We start from the raw sequence: 24,540 nt of genomic DNA, 5'->3' as shown, positions 1-24,540 counted from the left end.
GTGGCAGCCAAATTCACTTCCTAACCGCAGCAGCTGGTGAAGCGAGCGCAACTCACATACTTGATGAGTTTCCACTCAAAGATGTTTGCCTGAGCATGAACTGTCTACCCCTGAGAGCCACATTAATTTTATCATATCCGTTGGCTGGACGTGTTCACCCTTTGCTGAGCGGCGTTTTGCTGAACACAGTCCAGATGAGAAACACTGCCAGACACACAAAAGACTTGCTCATGCGCTCGAAGACTACCAGCCACTCGCAAGAGACCACAGGTTTCCAAGCAGATGCCATAAACTTGTGTCAGCCTAGGAAAGGTGGTCATAGGCTGTACAGCATTAACACTTTGCCAACCTTGTGTAATTCTAGTGTATCAGCAAGGTCTGAGCAGTCTGTGCCCACAACCACCAAGCAGACTGCATTGCTGTTGCCCTAGAATATCAGTGCGGCCAATTGCTGCCCCAGGATTTCCCGCAGTGGTCACAGAGCTGCAAGTGGAAAATAGTCGGCTGCACCTGTGACGATCATCTAAAAACCAGCCTCACCCACTGGAACCATCTTATGCAGCTTAGTATGCCAAATCACAGCATGGCCAAGCCAAGATGACCACGACCCAACATAGGCAACGTTGCAGGCTAGAGTCCCTGCGATACAAGTTCGGGCATGCAAGATCCTATAAAGGTCGGCTAATTTGTGTGCTTCAATGTGCATTTCAACTGAAACACTCCTAGTGCAACCACCACGAAGCAGAGCACACCAGCACCAAGAGGTAGCGCTACGGCCACACCAGTCACACTTCAAGCCCATAGTTTGGGTGTGCTTTAAATATGGCATCATATAATGAATGGAGTGTGTATTACCATATGAAGTGTTACAAGTTTTTTCTGCCTTTTACTTGATTCTTTCCATAGAAAAATCTGTAAAACTACATGTTCTACTATGAACAAAAGAGGAGTTAATTAAGGGCTCGTTTGTTAGACAAACATACAAAGCCGCCAGGTAATGAAGTCAACAAATGCCTAGGGGATGTCATTCAAATTTTTATAGTTCGAACTGAGCATTGTTCTACTTTCTCTGGCAATCCGCCAGTTTCTGTGAGAGGTGCCGCCGCACATCCTTCATCCTTTTCTTCCCTCGTCCTCGCTCACTGCAGACCCCATGTAGACTCTGAAGAGGCCTGCACAAAAAAAAGCAATCACAAGATTCAAGCAACCAAACGCACTGGCGTCACTGCAAGTTCCCATATTATTTGCAAGGTTAAACGAAATAATCTAGCCAAGGCGCTTTAATACAACTAAATAGTAAGACATATTGTAGGGCAACTGGCAAGCGGTGCCACAAGTATTCTAGTACATTATTTCATATCATCGGTGCAGTAAGCATCACCTCTTGCTTTCAAATCAACGCCACGATTCAACACGTCTGCAGCTGTAACTTCACCACCAAAGGCACCACCACATTGTCTGCAAACTTACCTGTGACTGCTCTCGCATACTTTTTACTTGTCAGTATACATCTTGGTAATTTCCGTACTGGACATAATTGCAGTTCCTAGCAGAGCAGGTCTTGATCGTGCGCTTCTATGTGGCCTATGCAATCAACTTTGTTTTGGCATGTCACAGCATGGCCAAGCCATGCTGCAACATGCTGGAGCAAATTTCAGAGGCCACAAAGAGGGAAGCACAGCTCAACCTGTCAAGTGAGCCGCTGTCGCCAGCTGCACTTTCGCTGCGTATTCGACGAGGTAAGGAGGCAATGCAGTGCCGAGAAGGAGAGTAACACGATTGTCCTTAGGTGCCTGGATGGTGCGCCAGTTTATTATGCATACAATTTGAACATGCTGCGGCCTAAACACTCACAAAGTTTCAGGGTCCCTCAAGTTTACTGCCATTGTGGCACAAGACATGCTGCAACAATCTAGTATATAGGTGCCGCCGTGTTGCTGGTTTTGTTAAGAAGCCTTGAACTGCTGGCAAGTATTTTTGGCAATCTTGCCTCAACACTCGCCTGGAAGCATTGTTCTATTCAGAAATAACAATCTCTTGCTTTAATTAGAACTAACAGACAATGATGCCAAGGGAAGTGCTACGTGATGCCAACAGGCAGAAAACGTGTTCCATGCTCGCCGTCATGGCTACTAGTGGCGCTGATTAACACTCCCAGGTTTAAAACACACATAGACCTTTTTAACAGAGAAGGATCGCCTCCTTTCTGGGCTGTTGCACGAGAATACGAAAGCCAATGTCACAGCCTTGGCAGTGCATTTTTGGGGGGTCACGCATGTCAACAATAGGCCAGTGAGAGCTATGGCAGCGCCCAGGGAGACTTCATTGACAAGGTGCTTTTATCGGGCTTACATTCAAGGAACGCACTCTTTCTCCACCTTTAGGTGTTACTTGAGGCACAGGGCAAGCTTGAAATTATTTGAGCAGGTAAACCCAAGATAGAGTCCAGCACAGCACACGTGTGCAAGCACATGCGACGCAGTTAAGCTACACTGACTAAAAGTGGACAACCTATATTCTGGCCTGACAGCTTTGCTGGCGCGCCCAGCTGCTATCGGCATGCCAGCGCAAAGATAGAACATGCCCTATTTCACTGCACGCAGCAGTGGCAGTCCACAAAATGGCAGCATGTGGTCTGCATTCAGAACGCACATCCGTGGTTTACTCACATTAACCAGCGATTGCATAATTGTTCGCCTGCTCGAAGGGATTACAAATCACATGTGCGTGTAGGCCAATGATAGCATAGAGTACCGTGACACATGGAACGCCTGGGAGGCCTTAGAAATCCACTCTTTTATGTACATGATCCATTTTCGTTTATAACACAACCTATTAATACCAATGCTAGTGTTTTTCCCAGCTACAAGGGACAGGATAGCACCATGCTTGTGAAGAAAGTAGTTTTCGATGCATAGTCAAACAGTGCACCGAACGAGAAAAAACATGCGCGTCAACCAAAAAGCATAGGTGCACAAGCATGGAGCGACTAAAAGTGTACATCAACCAACAAACACAGAGCTGCGGTCTCGTTATGCACCACTCTACAGTCCTGCACGCAGGACTATAGATTGTGGAATTAGCTGCCGTAGCCGTTGGCATGTCCAATTTCACTGCACATGGCCTAGCGTCGAATACACCAGACTATATCTCAGCCTTTAAGGCAACCAGCCATAAATATATTTTATTGGATATAGCCGACTACTAATAGATGTACAAGTACATGGATCCCTCAACAATGCACTGACTTCAAATTACCTTTCCATCGTCCTTTGATGACCAATAACGAAGTCGATGCTGTCCTCCTGAGCCAATGGCATCTGCGTGTCAACTGCAGAAAAAAATGAGCCGGTTTCCAAAATTGCTAGATTTTATAAGAACTATGAATTATTGCAAGAAAAAACCAAGCCAGAGCGGGCATAGATACTAATAACAAAAAGGCAAGATGAATAGGTTACATTTTGGTCCGGTACATGAACAAGCAGTGGCAGCTCACAAGAGTATTGTGTAGTACTTGCCAAAATGACCAACACTATGACAATGAAATGACAAAGGAACTTTTCTGCGAGAACTCAAAGGAAATAGTTATAAATGTTAAACAGAAAAGGTATTAACCATAAAAGTAACCATAAAAGACTTCAAAAATTAAAAATTAATTAAAAATCATCTTTATACCTTAATCGAAAGCAAATAAATAGTTCTTATATGGCATATTTTATCATTACATTTTTTTGTTTTAAGGAAGAAAATAATTTTCGAAGTTCCCCACTGACGTCAATGAAAAACTACAATGAGAAAGCTGCCGTATGAACAAGATAGCCGTCAACGGGGAACTTAAAAAATTATGTTCTTCCTTTTTTTTTTTAAACAAGGAAATAAGGTGATAAAACATGCCATATAAGAAGAACTATTTATTTGCTTTAGATTGAGGCACAAAGCAGATTTTGAATTTTAACATCACGTGATGCAAATTGCATCTCAATGTGGACCAACGTGAAGATTTTCTCAAATTCGTCATTTTTGCTTATAGGATTTCCAGCCTTCAGTGGCCTGAAAATATTTTTAACACAAAATGTACCTTTCCTAGAGCAAGTATGGATTACTCAGATACTCAGACATAGTCGATATTAAAAGTGAAAAAAATGCAAACATTTAACATTATGGCATAGTTTCTGGACACATATATGGCAGAAAAATTGCAGTAATGTTATTGACCTTTGAACACCTTGTACAAACGTCTTTGCTTTAATATGTAAACCAAATTCACTACTGAAAAGAGACACGATACTCTCAGAATAAATTCTGTTACAAACATCACTCAGATGACATTCTGCGAAATTCGAAAGGCTCCAACGTGACCGAAAAATTACTTCTCTCCAAAATATTCTAGTAATTCAGTGTTTTCAATGCAATAAATCAGCACTACTTTTTCGAACACATTTGAGATAGTCGCCAAAGTGGCTGGGACCTGTGGCGTGGAACGCCCTCAGAGAGCTTCGTCTGCCCCCGGGGAGGTTGTCACACTCCGAGGTGGAGTCGTGAAGGAGAGAGGTGCAAGAGCGAGAGAGGAGCAAGCTGTTGTTGGGCTGACTGTCCTCTCTTGCACTGCACTAATCATCTCACCTTGTAAATAAATCCATTCGATCACTACAATATCCACCCCCTCTAAATCCCCTGTCACACGGCAAATCTAATGTCATTACAGCTAATGTCATTCGTTTGTTGTCACACGGGAAACTAATGCCATTCGATGAAAATGACATTTCCTGTCGAATGAATTCCCGAAACACATTCGCATTCGATTTCGGACCGAATGCGTAGTCTCGACGCCAGGACCTTTTAGAGAGATAACTGTTGACTTATGTATGCGTAACTTTTGTATTCGTAAATATGTTATTCTTTACTACATTAACTTATTACTGGTTGATCATGTAACAGCACACGCGAAAGTTTCTAAAAGAAAGCTACTCTCAACTACAGCGGCTGGACGCCGGCCATGTTTCATTTGTGATCTCTTGTTGTTGCCCGTATCGCGGGTGTTGATAGCCCGATTGCACGTGTTTTGGTGATCAAGGTGGTGACTACACGAATTAGCTGCCACCGTCTCATGTCTGCAGCCGGAGTGTCAGTCGTGCTCCTACGCTTTAGTTCACTGTACCAATAGTACCAACGCCCGGTCCATATCGTCGGCCATGTTGGTTTTCGATTGGTTCTTGGCTTGACTTCGTTTGTGTCGTACAGCTGTGGCAAGTTGTGTAAAACGGCTGCGTTTATATTCTTCCAGCAGCTTTTTAGTAATAGAAAATTATTTTCGAGGATACAAGCATGTGAGATGCAAGTTTTAATAGATTTTTATGTGTCCCAACGTCACGGCCCAGGAGGGCTAAGGCCATGGTCATCATTTTAAAATGACATTTGTTTTCGTCGTGTGACAGCAGGCAGGTAAAATGACATTAAGTTCACCTAATGTCATTTGTTGTAAATGACATTAGATTTGCCGTGTGACAGGGGCATAACTGTACCAGCAGTTAAAACGTAGTCCCAATGAATCCCCAACCAAGTCCCTACAGGACCTGTTCACTAACTTAAACCGTAGTGGCTCATCCTATACCAGTGGAGAGTGCGCACTGTGATTACTTTTTGTTGCATAAAGGTTAACAGCTTCCCTCAACCTATGACATGGCTGACGTCACAACGTGCCACAGACTAGTCGACTAATTATTCCGACTTTGGTGCAAGTGGAGCAATGCTTTCACTACTAAACATTGAAAAGCACCAAAGTGAAATGGTGGTTTCCGATAACGTGCCAGAATGACACATAGTTGAAAAACTATATCGTAATAAACATGTGCAGCTATCTGCTTGGCAGCATGTGTGGCATAGAGCTATTGGCACTGCTGTAAATGTAGTGCAGGCTTTTATTACGAAACATGACACACGTGCTGCGCGGCTGTTAACTGCTGTTTCTTTCTGAAGGAATGCATGTCACTTGCATAAACAAAAGCAGCTTACTGTCGCCACGCCGACCCAATATGGTACTTTCCACAACTACGCATATTCAGGAGCAGAAGCGTTACTAAGAACACTCCCACGACTAACAAGTACCCTGGCAGTGACGACGTCAGCTTAGTAGGTGACACGCTGCACACAACCAGCTAGGGACAATCAGCTGCATCTGGCAGCAGTTGACACGTTTCAATCAAACAGCACCTCTTATCACTCAGCAGCAGATTCCTCTACGTCAGATGCGTATACATGCATCAAGGAAAGCTGAACATGTCTGTCTGGTCTGTCGTCATGTCAGCCGTTTTGAGTGTTCTATCATACAACAAGTAATTAACTGCCTAAAGCATTCTGATCAACACAGATTCTCAATTACAAACAGTTGGGCTTGGATTCTTTCTGGTTTATCATATTTTAGAAAGTGCACCAAAGTTACGTAAGAATAACAGAGTCGCTCCTACTCATTCTTCTTTGCTAATGTAATTGTGCAGCTCTTGTGTTCAAGGGATGCACCTCAAGCATAATGGATTTTGTTGCTATGCTCGTGCTTGCCGCACTGCATACAGAATGAATGAAATTTTAATTCAATCCTAACAAAACAGACTACTACAGTTGATCTTGGAATAAGTGCGAACACATACTGCAATGTCCCTTTTTGTGTTAAACCTTAAACACACCACTATATCAGTGAAAGTTAACCATTGCATGCAATATTGCAGCAGCAATATTGCATGCAAACTATGATAAGCCAACTATGATAAGTTATTACTCTACATCAGCATAGGTTTCTGTAAGTACTGTATTACCAAGCAATAGCTGCACCTGCAGTGGTTATGCACCGAAAAATACAATATGTGAAAAATATGCTCTTCATTGGAACAGTGTGCTTAGCAGTACTCACCTTTAAGGGACGACAGCTTCTGTGATGTGGAGGCTGGGCAGGATGTTGCCCTTTCCTTTCACCAAGACTTTTCGGACAAAGTTCCAGTCGTGCTTCGGTTGTTTTTTTCAGCTCATCTACTGTCCAAAACATCGGACACCAAATGCCAGAACATCAAATCAGACATGACCCAGACCAACGTCCCCGAAGCCTGCTTGCCAATCCAGATGCCAGACCTGACATAAGCCTGCAATACACAATCACACGAAAAAATTGCGTGAACCGAGCATTGCACAATATTAGCTAAAGTCCAGGTTTATTCTCTAAATTTATGAGAAATGTGGCTGTGAAATTGTCATTTTGCCCATCGGAATGTTGCTGAAATTTCAGTCGAATATATTTTTGCACATCACTAAAAATCCCAAGAAACAATCTTAAGCCCTTTTAGTAAACTAGGAGTAAACATTTTTTTCTAAAGTGTCTTTAGTTTCATTCAAAATTTCTGAAAAGAAGTTTAAGGATAAAGCACAAGAAAAGGACAACATAGACGGGTGCGGATATGTACAGGAAGTGGGTAGTGATAAGAAAGGTCAATATCAGCATGTGGCATGACTAATCATAAAAGAACTTCACAGAACCATAAAAAATGATACAAACAGAGATTAGCAGAATGAGTACAAACAGAAATTCAGAAACTGAGCAGTATCATGGTGGCCACAGCATGCGCAAAACCGTACCTTCCAAAAGCACCGATTCTTTTTCGTTCAGGTATACAGAAGACTTGTGCAACAACTTCCCATTTTAATCTGCGCTGCCTCTACAATGATACGAGTACAGTCGTCTTTGTGTTTGCAAACTACTGTGGTGTGATGAAATTCCGACAATCGCATTTGCTATGCAGCATTTGCTACAATGAATTGCAAAAAATCTTGTTTTGGACATTGCTGGCATGCACCCAAAGACGGTCGTTAAAGGGACACTAAAGAGCAAAACGATTTTTCTCGCATTAGTAAAGTAGTCTTTCACGATATCAAAAACACCACGCTTTCTGCGCAAAGACGCTTAATAAGCGAGAAAACACGCAAAAAGAAAATACAGGTGGCGACGCCACCTTGGAATTCCCGCGCCATTTGCCGTGACGTCACATATTTTTGACGATGCCTACTTGGGCCTACGTAGTTCCTAATCGGTTAAATCGAAGTACATTGTCCTCTGAGGGGGCCAGAGACTTGACATAACGAGTTTGTGGAAATTTCGTCGAGCCAGTGGCGCCAAAATACGTTAAATACCCTTTGAAGTCTTTTACGTCACGAATTACGAAGTTCGGTGCGAAATTTAAAAATGAAACTTTGAACTTGATTTTCTCCTCTAATAATAAACCTATGGTGGTGAAATAAACTATACAAGAGTTCTCCGAGCACACTTTATCAATCTAAACCAATTCATTGTTTCTCTTTAGTGTCCCTTTAAGACCTGCTTCCTGACCAACATTGCAGCTGCCACAAAACAGAGGGTTCCTGCACACAAGCCACGTAGCAGTAACTGTGCTTCACCCCACACTCCTCATGCGGATTCACAATGAGGTTCCTCCTTTTCGAAAACGATGATAGCTTGTGCGGTGCAGAAAAGACTTAATGAACACCCACATGCTCACCGATGTTTTTCCGCCTACTGGACAATTGGTGCTTCAATGAAATAACTGCAACTTTGTTGTGTTTTTCCGCATTCTTTTCGGCACACACACCTGATTTGTCTCCTTGTTTACTTTGTGGGTTGACTCTGCAACAGAGACCAGCAGTGTCTCTTTACAGCCTGACATGTTCAGGCGGACCACTTGGGCCTTAAAGCAGGAGTCAATGGCATGGTGGCACGACCTTTCTTGGTTGTACAAACAACACATGCGAATGATAGCCCTCTCGACTAGTTTGCTGTGAGAGGTTGTATAATGCAGCAGGGCTTTGTGTGCACGAGTTTTGTACAGCTAACAAACATGGTCAGCACAAAAAGACACCCCAATTTGAAGAACCAATGAAGTTTTCTCTTTCTTTTAGCATCTCATGAGCCAGAGTCAACGAGAAGGGGGTTACTGCATGAGTAAGCCTTCTGCATCCCTGAGTGAAAACATTGGAGTCTTCGGAAGATGTGGGTTTGCACATACCGTGGCCACCATATTTGGCTCAGTTTCTGAATCCCTGTTTCTACACCTGCTGTTTATCTTTTTGCATCAATTTTTATGGTTCTGCTAAGTTCTGTTAGGTTTAGTGATGGCACGTGCTGATGTTGACCTTTCATACCACTGTACTCACTTCCTGTGTACATCTACTGTTCCTCGCAACAAACTAGGCAAGTGCCTGTCTCTTGCCAGCTCTTCTACTCGTCAGTTTTTCGCGCTTTACTTTTTAGCAACATGAATTACCAACTAGCCCAAAACACCACCCTTCAAAAATATGTCTGCCAACATAAACTAATCTAATTGGTAATCAGAGACTGATTTCATTGTACTTGTTACTTAGGCTGCAAAATGTAATTTTTTATGAATATTCAAGGTTGTCACATGCCATGCCCATCCAAACCTATCCGGATGTGCCCTACAACTACTTTTTTGTGGAGTTTCATCTGAATTTGTTATTTTTTGAGTATTCAATAATGAGGACTGTTTTACAATCTTTGTGAAGTGTGAATTATTAGTCAGCAATGTAGTTTCTTTCTAATATTGCATTTATATTGCTTATTATATTCTTAGTGTAGGTTTTCATGTTTAGTGCTGGTCCTATGAAAAGTATAAACCGAGTACAGCAAACTAACTTGAAACTTAACAGGGTACTGACAACATGATGACGACTTACAGCACATAAAAAAAGACTAAAAAAAGTACAATGAGAACGGCAAAGCGCTAACTTACAACTGACCTTTATTGAAGAAAAGCAACGAAATATAAAGGAGACGTGACATACAAAAAACAAGAAACAAAAAAGCTAGGCATAAAACAAATGTAAAAGCTTATAAAAGGCAAACAAAATTCAAAAGACATGACAAGAAAATATCTACTTACATCATGTGTGTCGGTCATGCGCAAGGTCCAAAAATTCATTCTAAAAAGAGACAGGGCGTGCAAACACGGACACAAGAAAGAGGTCAGGACACCACAAATGGCGTTTGTGGTGCCCTGACCTCTTTCTTGTGTCCGTGTTTGCACGCCCTGTCTCTTTTAGAATGAATACGTACCAACTAGCTCAGCTCTCTCTTATTCTAAGGTCCAAAAATTCAAACTTTTTTTTCAGTCAATGCAAGAGATGGCGCACTTACACACTTTGTACCCAACCTGGCAATCTCATTAGCCTCAATTATTTCGCACCTCAGCTAGGAACTGTACCGTTTTACCACCTGGCACTGGTAAAATAGGAGTTTGCAATTTGTAATGTCACACGTGCTACAATGAAGGTCTAAGTGCCTGCTGTTGATCTAGTGAACATTATTCTTATGTTCACGCAAACGATCGTTCACGCACCCATAGGTAGGCAAACTCACTCATAAGTCGACTCACTCGGATTCAGATCATGCCATGAGTGTAAGCCTAAGTGCTAGTAATATTTTGGAGTCCAAGTCAGTCCGACTGAGAAAAATTTAGCGAGTCTGAGTCCGAGCGAGTGCAGCTGAAGAAAATTTTTGGTGAGTCTGAGCCCGACTGAGCCCTAAGAGCAAAATATATTTCTTGAGTGAGTCTGAGTGAGGTCCGCTTTTTTTGCCAACCTGTGCTGCTGGCTTGACTGCCATACTGCTTCCTGCACTTTAGAGGAACTGTGTAAACAACACACTCTGCGCAATCTTTCACCTGGCACTCTTGTTCTCGCTTCTCTAGCAAAGTGGTTTTCGTAGCGAGTCAAGATAATGTATTATTCCGTATTATTCTCTTCCTCCCGATTTGATCATGAAATGCGTTGAAAGGATCGTTGATCAGTTTAAGGCACTTTCAATCCAAAACAAGAGCGGAGTAGGTGTAAAATGTTTTCTGGTACTTCTTTTCTTTTTCTACTTGTGCTCCATCTTTGTATCGTGGAATGACATCTACCTGCAAAAAACAGGTATGGGCACTGGGGCTTGCATTGCTCCTGCACTTAGTAATGTGGTTTTGGCCCAGTGTGACCGAGATATTGTGAATCATTCTGCAAGCGAATCTTTCATTACGCTGACGATTTCTTTGTGTTCCTCAAGTGCAAAGACAACTATTTCAATCAAAGGGTCGGTAAAACCTTACAGCTCCTTAACAAATGCTTAGATCCCTTAGTTATTATGCACCAAATGCCTGTAAACAATTCAATGCATTTCATCGACATTGAGTTGCATCACTGTCAAGATCATGTGTGCTAGGCTTATGTAGCATGTGCTCAGAAGCTGCTTCTGCCTTATCACTCGGCACATTCCAAACAAGTGAAAAGAGGGATACCTAAGCTTTGCTTAAAAAAATTTGGCATATCCCATGCCTTGTGGGAATCAGTCTCATGCAAAGCAATGAGCGAGTAGTTGTCTATGCTGCATTTTTTGGCCTTGAGCCAAGCATTCCGAGGTGGATTGATGTGTTTTTTTAAGCGTAGTATTGCATGCACATTGTGGCGTTATCAGGCACGTCAACTACACTGGCATTTAAAAAGTAACCTATGGCCTGACGTAACGTCACCACTCACTTCAGAGCACATATGACAGCATTGTCGAAACAAAGTGCTCTTTACGGTGCGATGATGTGAATATCATATGTAACTTTCGTTAGCATATCCCTCCGGGATCGAGCAACGCGTGAGTATAGCTTGCTGAATCATAGGAATACAAATGCAATGTTTATTAGACTTCTATAAGAGCGGAGCCAACACTGGAACCACAGTTGACATTAACCCGGCATGACGCCTGTATCATAGGAGTACAAATGCAATATTATTGCTTTGTTATAAAATTAGATAGCTGGCACTGCAACCACAACGGATATTGCACCGACATGCCGTCTGCATAGGGTCTTTTTCCAAAGCAGTTTCAAGATGTGGCGTGGCTCTGTGGTAGAATACCTGACTGCCATGCAGAATGCTTGGGTTCGATTCCTGCTGGGATCCTGATTTTATTCTTTGCACTCGTAGGGTCAATGCTACCGATGTCGGTTTTTCTTAACACTCTCACATTTAAATTACCAATTTCTGTTCTCGCCGTTCCTGGGAAGATATATAAACTACCAATCACCTGTGGTAATAATAATAATAATAGCTGGGGTTTAACGTGCCAAAACCACGATATGATTATGAGGGACGCCGTAGTGGAGGACTCCAGAAATTTCGACCACCTGGGGTTCTTTAACGTGCACCTAAATCTAGCTACACAGGCCTCAAACATTTTTGCCTCCATCGAAAATGCAGCCGCCGCGGCCGGGATTCGATCCCCCGACCTTCGGGTCAGCAGTCAAGTGCCATAACCACTAGACCACCGTGGCGGGGCGATCACCTGTGGTGCATACCCGCCTACTGTGGCCCATGGTATATGGGTACGTGCCACATGTGTCTGGAGGAAAGGGTTTGACGACGAATGCGGCAGGATTTTCATGTTATTCATGTCATTACCAGATAGTCATGAATATTCAGCAAACCCTCTTACCCTCCCATGCTAATTTTGGTCTACAGCAAGCTAAGGAGGCAATCACGAGAGCACCCAGACGTAGACGGCTAGGTAGATATAGATACGTAAATAGATACGTTCAAAGTGCCTTGGGTTCCCTAAGAAATGCTTCGCATTTAAAAGAGTCCCGAGAAGTCGTGCGTGCGCTCCTTACAAGCTAGGTGCCCAAGGCACGTGGTTACGTCTGTTGCTCAGGCCGTACTAAAATATACAAAGTCCCATCAGCGCTCTGCTGAGCTGGAAATGCCACCTCTGAGAGCAAGAAAAAGAAAACAGCCATGTTACCGTACATTCACGTTGTGTCACATGGCCTCAAAAAAGTCACTGAACGCTTGAATGTCTGTGTAGCGTTTAGTGCAGCTCAGAAGTTATCCCAGCTTGCCATAAAAATCAAGTCGCTAGAGAAGTGAGAACAAGAGCGCAAGGTGAAACATTGCATGCGATACATTGCATGTGCAGAGTGTGTTGTTTACATAATTCCCCTTAAGTGCAGGAAGCAGTATGTCGGTCATACCAGCAGGTGCCTGAACGATCGTTTGCGTGATCATAACAATAATGTTCACCAGATCAACAGCGGGCACTTCGCCCTTCACTGTAGCACATGTGACATAGAAAATTGCAAACCCCTATTTGACAAAACACAAGTGGTAGGACAGGAGCGATTCCCAGCTGACGCAAGAAATCATTGAGGCAAATAATATTGCCAGATTGGGTACACAGTGGTGTAAGTGTGCCATCTGTTGCATTGACGGAAAAACAGCTTGAATATTTGTACTTTGAGCATGACCTACACACATGAAGTAGATATTTGTTTGTCATGTCTTCCGACGTTTTTTCTGCCTTCGCAACTTTTTCGTTTTATATTTTTGCATCTTGATTTTCATGATGTCACATCTGTTTTATATCGCGTTACTTTTCTTCAATAAATGTCACCTATAAGTCGTCGCTTTGTGGTTCTCTTCTACTTTTGTGTTTTTTGTGCAATGTAAGCTGTGATCATGAACCACCAACAACTGGCCTAACATTCTTGAATATTTACTTTCTGTGTTGCATAAAATTCTGGGACATCAATATCCCAGAAAAAAAGAGTTCTAAATGTCAGAACATCTTAAGCTCATGTAAGGGCTTTCCTGCAGCCAGTTTTCTTTCCCAGATTATAATCATTGTTACGATGGCATGGCCCACAAAGTGATAACGTGGGAACAACACATCGTGGCATTTTGCTGCAATGTGTTGTTCACATCGCTTTGCATTTGCTGGGCAACACAGCTTTGCATTTGCTGGGCATACAAACCGTTTTTAAGCCCTGTTGTACCTTCGGATATGTGTTCATGAAACCCAAAGACCGCACACCCGCAGACGATCAGAGTGGGGTCATCTACAAGTATGATGTGGGGATTACGACGTGACTTAAATCGGCGAAACGGACAGGACAGGTTCAACGAGGTTTAAAAAACACAAACGAGATGTTGCTAAAGCAACCTGTGCAATGCGTTCTCAGACGGAGCTTGTTGAACACTGCTGGATGATAGGGCACAACTTGCACATAATTGATGCGACGACGCTGGCTTCTGAATGAAGGTGAAGGAAAAAACTCCTGGAAGCGTCATTTATTCGCAGTGACGCATCAGCTTGCAACAACAACCGCGGCTCCCTACTGGACGTTTACAAGGACATATGTCACTAATCATAGTTGACTGGTCGACTACCGCATATTTTTTTTTCGTTTTTGTTTACACTGAGGGTGCCACCTGCATAGGAGGCAGAATGTCTGTCATTTTATTAGTAATTGTTGTGTTAAATCGGAGTAAACGTTTTACAACCAGTTCCAAAGTGGTTTTGAAGATATGCTTCACCAATTCATGGTATTCCTGTCTCTCAGCCGTTTCGCACTCTGCTGCTTTCTAGCCCCCTGCAAAACATGATTAGCATGGAGCCTTGGACGAACGAGACTATTACCTTGGCATCCTGATACTTCATTGGGACACCAATTGAACAAAGCTAGAAGCTAAAGTGACAAAAAGGATATATATGCTGAAAAAAAAATTGACGTGAATTTAGCAAGCTGTTATGTTGCAACATTATTGAGGGAGAGAGATAATATAATGAGAGAAAGGCAGGGAGGTAAACCAGAATTCTAGCATCCGTTTTGCTACCCTGCACTAAGGGGAGGGGGAAAGGGAAAGAAAGATGGAAAGGAAAGCAGGCAGAAAAACAGACTTGCAAAAAAAAACACAAATGAATAACAGGACATGTAGTTTATGACATGTAGTTTACAAGTAAACTTGAAGGTGTGTTAAAGACCAACCTCCGACCTTGGTCTTCTGCAGAAAACATAATCCTTGAGAAAATTACGTCTGGCATGAAAAGGATGGGGATGAAGTGAAGGCACTGAACTGACAAACACGGGTGCCAACTAATAATAATAATAATAATAATATCTAGGGTTTTACATGCCAAAACCACAATATGATTATGAGGCACGCCGTAGTGTAGGACTCCGGAAATTTTGACCATCTGGTGTTCTTTAAAGGCCAACTCCGGCGATTTTTCGAGCTCGATGGATCTCAATGAAATTCGCTGGGCATGTTCCTTTGCACGTTTCCGCCATTTATGCCAAAATACAGGCTTGAGACATGCGCAGATTGTTTGCAAATGAATTTTAAAGATTGTCTGCAAACGCCCTCCTGGCTTCGCACAATTATCGGCAACATTGCGTCTGTGACGTCAGTATTGGGAAGGCGGCGGAAGTGACGCAGCCGAGGGCACCGCTAACTTCGGCGCTTCGGCCGCTACAGCGAGCGTCTGCTGTGCACAAGGCGACAGAAAGCGTTGGTTTGGCCGGCGCTTCGCTGGTCGTCCCGGCTGTCACAGTTTTCATACTCCGCGCCAGCGTGACCGGCATGCCTTGCACGACTTCCGGTTCGTTCGTAACAACGTCTACGTCATACGTAGTCAGTACACTCAGTTGGGTTTCGGTTTCGGTGTTGCGCTTTTTTGCTTATTTAAAACTATTCTCCAATTTGCCGAGTATTTCTGCTATCGTGCCCGTAACAGGAGTGTCTCAGGAACATAAAAGCACCATTACTTTGACATGGCCAAAAAATCGCCGGAGTTGGCCTTTAAAGGGAGGCTAAAGGCAAATATTAAGTCGACATTGATTGTTGAAATAGCAGTCCAGAAACCCCGTAGTGCTACTTTTGTGCCAAGGAAGTTGACCATCTGGTGTTCTTTAAAGGGACACTAAAGGCAAATATTAAGTCGACGTTGATTGTTGAAATAGCGGTCCAGAAACCTCGTAGTGCTACTTTTGTGCCAAGAAAGTGCTTATTTTGAAATAAAATCATGTCTCAGTGGTCCGCACCGCGTTAGCACACTTCAAGTCACCCGGCTGAAAGTGGTCGTTATCACGTCACTGTATCCGTGCCCAACGTTGCCCGCCTTTACTGCGCGGCGGCGTGCACTGGCGGTGTGCACCATTCGGGCATCCGGCAGCGTCACATGCATGTGGCATTTTGTCGAACTTTCAGTCAAAGCGACTTTCACGAGCATGCAAAACACACGCGGCAGTACGCGATACTAAAACTACCACTGAGACGCGACTGCCTGAGCGAAGCAGGGCACCGGGTGAAGCGCAGTTAAACGAAAAAAGAACCTTTGAACCACGCGCGCTGTTCCCCATGGCAACGCAAAAGAGGCTCTTTTTTCCATGAATCAAACAGAAATGAACAAGCAGCATTTTATTAAGTCTCTTGATGGACGGAAGGTTCTTTTTTTATTGCAGCTAGTTTGATTACTAGTGATTAATTGTAGTCGGACGCTCTCACGTCATCGGGATCATTTCCAAAATGTCCCACTCGTGGCGCACGTCGTGTGATACATTTAGCTTAATTTCTCGGTAAGTAGGGCACTGCTGTTGATAATATTGCCGTTTTACACGTTGTCATACATTGAGCTTTCACTCTGACATAAATTGTTATTTGCCTTTAGTTTCCCTTTAATGTACATTGACATCGCACAGTACACGAGCCTCTAGCATTTTGCCTCCATCAAAGTGCGACCGCTGAGGCCGGGATAGAAGCTACGACCTTCGGGTCAGAAGTTGAGCACCGTAACCGCTACACCATAGTGGCGGACAAACGCCAACTTCCAAGTGTTTATTTCCAGAAACCATGCCGATTTATGCATGCTGCCGAGCAAGGTAATCTCATCACAGATATAGTAACATGAATGAACAAACAAATCATCATGAGCCACTTACCCAACAGAGTCGAGACATGCGCCAGAAACTGCATTGACCCAAGCTGACACAGGAACACATGTCCATTACAGGATCCATCCGAGTGAGAAGCAAAAATGGCAGCACACAACCTAAACTTGACATGTCTACAGCTATCTTTCAAAAATATCATTTCTATGTCACTTAAATCTAGTGATAGCGCACCAATGCACTGACTGCCTGCCCTTTTTATTAGGAACGCCGCAATTGTCTCCTTTTTAGTACGGCTGCTTGCTCTCCCTAGAAATGTGGTTTCGCTGAAGTGCGGCGTACAACCGCAGTGCTTGCAGTGGTTGCCAAGTGCCTGCCCATGTTGCTGCTGACTGGCAAGCAGTAATCCCTTGCACGATCGTTGAAACACCGGCCCTTTTGGCCGATGTACACCCTACCGCAGCTTAGACCACTGCAAGCGCTGTGGATGTGCGCCACACTACAGCCAAACCACATTTATAAGGAAAGCAAGCAGCCACACTGAAAGGAGACAATTAAGGCATTCCTAATAAAAAGGGCAGGGTGTCAGTGCGTTGTCGCGCATCACTACATATAAGTGACATAGAAGTGACGTTTTTGAAAGGGCCTGTACATGTCAAGTTTAGGTTGTGCGCAGCCTCTTTTGCTTCTCACTCGGATTCATCATTCAATGAACACGAGCTTCCGGCGCATGTCTCAACTCTGTTAGATCAGTGGCTCATGACGACTTGTTTGTTCATTCCTGTTACGATATCTTTAATGCGATTACCTTGCTCGGCAGCATGTATAAATCAGCGTAGTCTTTGGAAATAAACAGTTGGAAGTTGGCACCCATGTTTGTCAGTTTGTGTCGTCACTTCATCCTCGTCCTTTTTGCGCCATACCTATTTTTCTCAAGTACTGAACCAACTATCTCAGCAACAAGCCCCGCTGAAGACAATCCTCTTAGTGACCTCCTCTCCAAAATTCTGAGGGGATCCCCATTATGAAAGGGTTGCTGTCGGATAATTTTTTATAAACACAGAAGTAACTGTAACTTTGTTTCCTGTTACAGTTACTGCATAAAAGGTAACAGTGTTACATCTACAAGTTCCTCCAACTTAAAAGTAACTAGTTACAGTCACAAGTTACTGAAAAAAGTAACTAGTTACCGGTAACGCATAACTAGTTACTAGTCACTGCCCGAGACAGTTTCTGTGTTACGTTGCATTGATTATCTAGTAAACAAAGGAACTAAAGCTCATTCTAAAAAGACAGGGCATGCAAACACGGACACAAGAAAGAAGTCAGGACACCACAAACACCAAATAACAACTGAAGAGACGCACAACGGCGGAAAAGAAAGAAGGCACGAAAACTTATCTGCGCATGCCCATGCAATAGGCGAACCTATCAATCCGGCACACATGGGGGTCTACGTGAAGATAACTGTTAAGGCATTTGATTTCATCTTTATGCAAGTTAATCGACGGTTGGCTCACACATGCACTACCACTATTTTCGATATGCCATGCTTCAATCACCAGGCGCGTTTCTTCATTTCTATGCCGGTACAACACTGCGCATTCATTGAATTTTGGCGTACACTTACAATCTCGACAATGTAAAGATAGATTAGAAAGTGTGCCTCCGGTTAGCGATCTCTTATGTTCCAATAATCTCTGGTTAATGCAGCGGCCCTTCTGTCCTACGTAGAAGCGGCCGCAGCTGAATGGGACCTTATACACCACACTTGTACGGCAATCAGTGAATTTGTTGGTGTGTTTTACGAAACAAATATTGGTCCGCTTCTTGTTTTTTACTCGGTCACTCTTCCTCTGCACAGCTGTACAAATCTTACCTAGCTTATTGGCAGCCATGAAAACAACATTAACGCCGTATCTACTTCCTACTTTCTTTAGCCTGTGAGATACGCAATGAATGTACGGTATACCTACGACACGTTTCTTCCTACCGCTTTCTGCAACCATGCTCGGACTTAACATAATAGACTTCTTTAAACGTTCAGCGACAGTGGCCACTGCATCACAAAGACACCCTACATCTAAAAGACGGGTAACCTGTGCGTTAAAGCTATCACTAATTTTGTGCTCACATGACTTGGTGAGGGCTGACTTAAGGCAAGACATGGCGATGCCGTTTTTTACAACCTTCGAGTGCTTCGACGAAAAATTTAACAGCGGTTTCGAAGATCTAGGAGAATATTGCCAGCACACGTGGTTCTTCTGAAATGTTAAGGAAACGTCTAGAAATTGTATTCCATTATTCTGAGGCACCTCTTTAGTAAAGCGCACCCCTCCTTCATTTACTTCAAATTTTTCGCTCACCGAGGTTACCACTGTTTCAAAGCCCTCACCACTACAAAAAAATCAAGTAATCGTCCACGTAACGAAAAACCTTAACCGAATTACCTCAGGTGCCTTTCCAAAGTCTGTCAATATTGCTAAAGTATATATCACAAAGAACCGGAGCAACCTTAGAACCAATATACATCCCTGATTTCTGCACATAAACGCTTTCCTTCCAACCTACAAGCGTCGACTTTAAATACGTGGAAAGAATTTCTAGAAAAGCCCCGATAGAAACACCACATTTATCGGTGAAGACAGTCTTGTGCCCTTGTTTGTTAATACATTCATTTACACATTTTAACAAGTCCTCATGCGGCAAAGAGTAATAAAGGTCTTCAATGTCAAGATGAGTGGAAAGAAACAACAGTTCACTGAAGAGTACAAGAATAAAGTAACTGAATTTGCAGGGGCATGTGGAAGCCTGGAAGCACAGCCCGAGTCCAGAGATTCTGAGTAAAGCTTTTGCTATGGACAATGCCAGAAGAATTGCATCATGACATGCAGCAATCAAATGAAGCTCCTCAAGACAAATTACAATCGCATCATAGTGCCATGTTGTTAAGCAGCCAGATGGCTCCCTTTTCATTCCCAAGGGTAACTGTATACGAATGCGAGTGCTTGGCTCATCACAAGTATGCTTTAAGAGAGTTGACTGTTGGGCTAGTTGGTGTTTAGACATGGGAACCATCGTTAAAAGCACAACACCACACAACACAAGAGAAGACCAGGCGAGCACAGGCGCAAACCGCCCTGTGCACGCCTGTGCTCGTCTGGTCTTCTCTTGTGTTGTGTGGTGTTGCGCTTTTAACGATGGTTCCCATGTGATCACAAGTGCTCGGCTGGGGACTGTCACATGTGCTCAGAATTCATGCCATGTTCTGCACACACTCCAATACACACTACCATTTCCTACAAATGAATAGACCTTTTTCAAGCACACGAGCGCCACTAACGGGCGCGCAAGCGCTCATGGGAAAAGTGTGTACGCCGCAGCAGTTGCCGCACCGAGCGCGCGGGCCTCACGCTTTGCCTTTCCGCTTACGCCGTGCCAGCACATGTCAGATCAAGTGAATGCAACAAGGTGTAACATAATACTGCGTAAATCAGTCGTGAACTACTTCTGTGTTTAACTACGACGGCCTCTCTACGATTTCCATCTGTGTTCCCGCGTGTCACTGCCAGACCACCTGAGCGGTTCCGAAGCGTCATTATTATAATTTCTTTTTTGGCGCCAGCATGCCCTACAGCATAAGTTAAACAAAGAGATACAACTGGGTTTCCTAGACAAATTCCGCGAGCGGTCATTACAATTCGTGAATCGTGGATCCATTCGAAATCAACGCCCACTGACACTGTTGACGAGCACAAGGAAGGTCGGGCTCTAACATTCCCAGGATTTGGGGACATCTGTGCGTGGCGCCATCTCTCGGCGGTAACGACGGCCTCCTGCCGTAACTGAATGGGAGATATGGGAAAAAAAATCATATCTCTTGAAAAAAGCAAGCTATCAAAAACGACTCGGGGTTCTATATAGTAGAGACCTACTGGAACATTTTGGTAAAATTGCAGTATCGCACTACAAAGCCTGTGGCTTCCCAGGGCAATTGAACACCGCCCATTAGAAATACATGGGGCCCCATTGTAAAACTTTAAACACTCTGGGAAGCCACGCGGTTTGTAGCGCCACACTGTAATTTTAACAGAATGTTCAAGTAAGTCTCTGCTGTATAGACCGGGAGTCGTTTTTGATATCTGTATTTTTCGTCAGATATGATTTTTTCGCCTATTTCCCATTCAGTTACGGCAGGCCACCGCAGTCCCCGACGACAGATGGCGCTACGTGCATATGTCCCCAAATCCTGGTCATGTATTTAAAGATTGCGCAAGACAGTATCTCACCTCCTAATCTTTCTTTCGCGTGCCGAGAATGTAAGTGCACATCAAAGTTCGATGAATGCGCAGTTTTGTACCGGCACAGGAATGAAGAAACACAATGATTGAGGCATGGCATATTGATAGCAGTGATAGCGCACGCGTGAGTTTACTTGGTGGAGAAGAAGAAATGAAATGCGTAACAGTTATCTGTCACGTAGACCTCCACACGTGCCGGATTAATAGGTTCGCCTATTGCGTGGGCATGCGCAGATAAGTTTTCGTTTCTTTCTTTGTTTTGTTTCTTTCGCCGTTGTGCGCCTTTGCAGTTGTTAGTCGGCGTCTGCAGTGTGGTGTCTTGACTTCTTCCTTGTGTCTGTGTTTGCACGCCCTGTCTTTTAGAATGAATTTGGTGTTACAGCGCATATTTAATACATCTTGATGATATCGGCACGCGATAATAGACATGCTGCTTGAAGGGGTACTGACACAAAATTTCGCGGCCGAGATAGCCTGCTGGATCGATTCCCATGTACGTGCGTGTACCATCTGCAAAATATCGACAGCGAATAAAGCTTGGAAGGTATTTTAGATGAATTTTCAAGTTCGCGAGCGCGATCCAGCATTATAGGCTGCACCTGGTGCATAGACACCCTCGGAGGTGACCCGAGGTGACCCCCCTACTTCCCCTACGTAACCGTTGCAGCCGGTACAAGTTACGATGACGTCGTAGCCGCCATTTCTGTTTTGACGCGCTTCCCGACGAATCGCTCCTCGCCAGCGGGTCGAACCTGAAGTGATTCGCCACGTCGAAAATTCCTTCCATCTTCGCCGCAAGAAAATCGTCGCCATCAGACGACGATGAGCCCCACGACGACAGACCGCGCGGAAATGCGTCACTGTTCTGTGTGCTTACGTGACCGAGCGTGTCACTCGCTAGGTGGTGATAGTTGCATCCGGCGGCTTGTAGTTTTTGGAGCTCTGTCAAACCGAAACTGAGGCTGTGTCGGTAATGAGGAGCTTGTAATTAATTATATGTCGCGTGCTGCAGCAAACGATGTGCCGTGTTATAACTAACAGGCCCCCAGCAACACATTGCAGCAAAAAAACGCGGGGTGAAAATTTTTGTGTCAGGACTCCTTTAACTGCTACATCCGATGCATATCCGCTCGGTAATACCGACACTGCACTGTGTTAATTCTTTCGCATTTCATGCGTGTAGATACACGCAGACGCGTCCGGATGTGCGCAGTATTTACGGCGTAAGAATAATCAAGAAGCGGCGACGTGTTCTTTTCGTTTCGTGATCCCACCGATATCATGGCGCCAACGAGCAGCAGGTGAGCGAACAGCCGGCTCGCTCGGCGTACACACTTTTCCCATAGTGCTCCATGCGCCGCGAGGCGCTCTGGGATTGCTTAAAAAAAGGTCTATTGCATCTCCAAACACGTCTGCATCACTGGGCTATCAATGTTGTTACATTCCTTGTTTATCTGTAGTTTCAGGGATAGATAACTCATCGCGCAGTCCAGCTTCTCAAAGAAACTGCAGCAATGCCCTCATAGCCACTCACGCTGAAGACCGGGTAGCCCAGTGCCCTAGGACTTGGTACTCTGTGACAGGGCAGTTGTCATCTAGCTGGCCCAGTGCGGCTGAGAGGACAATGTCGGCTTTGAGACAGTGCTTCTGTCATGTCTTTGTTGTGTCGTTACAGACTCTCCTCTTTCATCCCCGTTTTCCCTCCCCAAGTACAGGGTAGCCAACCGAAGTATACTCCTGGTTAACCTCCCTGTCTTTCCTCTACCTTTCTCTCTCTCAAGGATAGATGCTTGGGCAAGTTGGTACAAAACCATTTGTCCAACAAACAGCCTTTTCTGTCTCTTTTAGTGTTTTGTGACATAACTGCAAACTTGCTCTACACTTTTTTTTTTTTTAAGTCTGAAGTTTATTAAATAGTTGAGTTGAGTTACATGGTTAGCATATTACAGCAAGTGGTCCCACAGTTTCTGAAAAACTGGCAGGGACCCCATCCATGTTCCCCCATGGTTACATGGATGGGGTAATTACAAAAATACAGCAAAAATATACGGACGTGTGAGCAATAATGAACAGCCTGATTAACAATAGGAATAATATCACTACATAACACAATGGTAATACTCACTATTGAAAAAAAAAGAAATGACATGAAGACAGGAATAACAAAAAATAAGATTAAGCCAGATTACGGTGATCATGGTGTGATGGTGAAAAAAAAAACAGTTGGCAGATATTGCATTTGTAATATATGCTTAATTTTCATCCACTTCAATAGCATAGTGCACGATCATGCAGCACAAGTGTCACAAGGGAACTATCGATCGCGGCTGAGCATCAATCAGGGTCGAATTTGTCGACTGGGATCGGTACCTCCACGCCCTCATCTCGCGTAAATACGACAATCCCAATCAGGAAACTCGGTCCCGATCTAAATTCCACCGTGTGACACCCGATATGAACTAGCTCGTTTTGCCGCTATGCTGAACCTAGTCTTGTCGCATTATGACCGTGTCCGCTCAGATGATAATTAGTAAGACAAAGAAGATACCATGCTTTACGGCGAGCTTTAAGAGGAATGAGCAAAACTTACCAGCCAGGCGCAGCACTCTGGTTGCTCTGGTATCCATCCCAAGTGCCGTCACCGCCGTTCCACCACATCTCGTACGGAGCGGTCGGGTTTACCGGACTGAAGTATTGCACAGTGGATATGCTCGACTACCGCAGTGGTCGCATGAATCTCATATTCTACGAAAGCAGGCATTGCGACAGTACACGAAAATTTGTAGGAGCCCACGATGCGCTTACAGTATGCTCTTACCGCCGGCAACACGAAAGCTATGGATACGGATTGGATCCGCATACGACTTCAACAGGTCGGAGCGGTTACTTGTGTCAACGCCGTTGCTTGTGTTTTCAGTCCGTAAAAGCGTAGCCTTTGAGGTTTAAACACAATACTCAGAGATAACCGTTGTTTCAAATATATGAGCTTCTGCACCACATAAGAACCCCCCCCCCCCCAAATAAAAAAAAGCAGGAAAAAAAAATGATACACTACTTCAAAACTGCTGTATCGTACCATCTGTGCATGAAAGGAGGCACACTAAATGAACCCGCTCAGCACCGCGCACTTCCTTGTGTTGTTTATTTTTTGTTTTCCTAATGAGTAAATGCTGGTCAACACAAAGAGGCCAACAAACGTTTTAGGCACAGCCGTCGCGATCATGGGTAGCGCAACACGTTGTGTAAAGTGGTGTTGAAACTGTTGAAACGTCTTGCACGTGAACAACTTCACACCACTACAAATGCTGAAAACTAACAATACCAGCAGCCATACCATGCATTTATTTGGTAACACACTGGACGTAACGTTACGGTTGAACGTGTCTTTTGATTTAATACTGAAAGACGAGCTAGTTGGTATGAGTGCATCGTAACTTATTTTAGCGCACACTGACACACGGACACAGACACACGGTGTACCCTTCTTTTCTGTG

General features: G+C 44.0%; 1 long non-coding RNA gene across 1 annotated transcript; it reads right to left on the bottom strand.

Annotated features, from left to right (window-relative positions):
* Positions 1 to 1,036: 1,036 nt before the first annotated feature.
* On the bottom strand, positions 1,037 to 23,730 carry LOC119399395 (uncharacterized). The gene is made up of 4 exons (XR_005184837.2): positions 23,637 to 23,730; positions 6,905 to 7,130; positions 3,259 to 3,331; positions 1,037 to 1,172 (listed from the first exon to the last, which is right to left on the bottom strand). It is a non-coding gene; the product is annotated as an uncharacterized LOC119399395 (long non-coding RNA).
* Between the last annotated feature and the right edge of the window lie 810 nt (positions 23,731 to 24,540).

Source organism: Rhipicephalus sanguineus, chromosome 7 (assembly GCF_013339695.2).
Source record: "Rhipicephalus sanguineus isolate Rsan-2018 chromosome 7, BIME_Rsan_1.4, whole genome shotgun sequence".
NCBI classification, from domain to species: Eukaryota; Metazoa; Arthropoda; class Arachnida; order Ixodida; family Ixodidae; genus Rhipicephalus; species Rhipicephalus sanguineus.
This window is presented reverse-complemented; position numbering and strand designations above follow the sequence as displayed.